Below are 1,638 nucleotides of genomic sequence, written 5' to 3'. Positions count from 1 at the left end.
CTCTCTGATGACCTCAGTATCAGCTTTTCTGCCTGCCATAGATGGTAAAAGGCAAGGAGGTACAAGGCAGAGAAGGGGCAGGACCAGCTCTCAGACTTTCATATCCTCAAGACTAGCTCACCCAGACGTATCAACCCCACCACAAAAGTCAGCTCTGATGTACTACCCAGGTGAGGCATAGACTTTGCTCTCCCAAGCTGATGAGGGGCAGGTATAGCTCTCCTGCTCTCATGACCCCAGGGCCAGGTCCCCTGCCTTCTGTAGGTGGTAAGAGGCTAGAGTGAAGAAGAGCATCTCTATCCACACTGCTACAAAAGAAAGGAGTGTGGTAGAGCCAGCTCTCCCATGCTTATATCCTCAGGGTCAGAGCACCCACAACACCAGAAATATACAGACCCACTCTCCTGAGTACTTCAGGTGGCCAGGGATGGGAGTCAGATTTTTAGTTCTCATGCCCCTTAGGGCAGGCTCTCCCATGACTTCTAGGTGAGGGATGGAGCTAGTTCTTCACAGCCTTCAGACCTTAGTATGTCCCCAGGTAGCAGGCAAGACCAAGGATATCCTCCTGGAGTTTGGTGGTAACAAAGCACTGTTGCTATAGGACCATGGACCCAGGCATAGCCTTCAGTGGTAGCACAAGCCAGGCCCTCACCATGGTCCCAGTTGGCATCACTAGCTACTCACATCAAGCTACTCCTCACTACCCTTGCGAGATCTGAGTTTTGTCTCTATTGTGCTTACATTATTCTGTTTCTCTTTCTCTCTCATTTCTCCTCCTCTTAGTGGCACCCAGGGTCTCTGAGTATCTAGGTCATTCCAGGAATGGTCTTGAAAGTGCTATGCCCTGCTTTTACCTTATGCCACAGGCAGGAGTCATCTGCAGTATGGTCTCCCAGCCCTCACCAGGCATGTGCAGCACTGGATTGGTTGTCATCTCAGGCTAGTTTCCTCTTGAGGCCACATAGTGCCATTCTGGTGGAACTTTAAGGCTTGCTTCTTTCTCTGACTGCCCAATTGCCCCCTTACAAGGGTCAAGGGTTATCTTTCTCAATCTCTGACTCCAGGGCCCACCGTCCCAAGTGGGGCTCTTCTTGTCTACAACTTGCTCTTAGCCTTGGAACTCATCCATGACTACATGGTGCTGTTCTGGTAGTCTTCTCAGGGTTCCTGTTTCTCTGTTAGGCTACTAATCATTCAGATGTTCACAGGTTAGAACACTGAGTGTAGACATAGCCTTTCTCCTCTCTGCCACCTACTGATGCATATGCAACACAGCAGTCATGCCAGCAAAGCCTCTAGGCACAGGACATTTGGGTACTTTCAACCTCCTGTTGTTGACCTATTTACTTACGATAAAATTGAGGAAAAGTGATTTGAAGTAAAGGGTGCTAGAAAGGTGGCAATGCCAAATCTGTGACCACTACTGAAAAGACTGTAAGGAGACATAGCATGGTGGCACATGCCCTTAGTTTCAGCTGCTTGGGAGACTGGACTGAGAGAAACAAATGATCCCAAAAGAATCTGACTAGCCTGGACATCAAAGTGAGACTCCCATTAAAAATAACAATAGCAATAATAATAATAATAATAATAATATTAATAATAATAATATAACAGATGAAAAACATATCTGTTTCT

The 1,638-nt window shown here is 47.2% G+C and overlaps 1 non-coding gene across 1 annotated transcript; it reads right to left on the bottom strand.

Moving 5' to 3' along the window:
* Nucleotides 1-1,174: 1,174 nt before the first annotated feature.
* LOC120100413 (small nucleolar RNA SNORA17) lies at nt 1,175-1,306 on the bottom strand. The gene has a single exon (XR_005500172.1). It is a non-coding gene; the product is annotated as a small nucleolar RNA SNORA17 (small nucleolar RNA).
* Between the last annotated feature and the right edge of the window lie 332 nt (nt 1,307-1,638).

Source organism: Rattus norvegicus, chromosome 1 (assembly GCF_036323735.1).
Source record: "Rattus norvegicus strain BN/NHsdMcwi chromosome 1, GRCr8, whole genome shotgun sequence".
NCBI classification, from domain to species: domain Eukaryota; kingdom Metazoa; phylum Chordata; class Mammalia; order Rodentia; family Muridae; genus Rattus; species Rattus norvegicus.
This window is presented reverse-complemented; position numbering and strand designations above follow the sequence as displayed.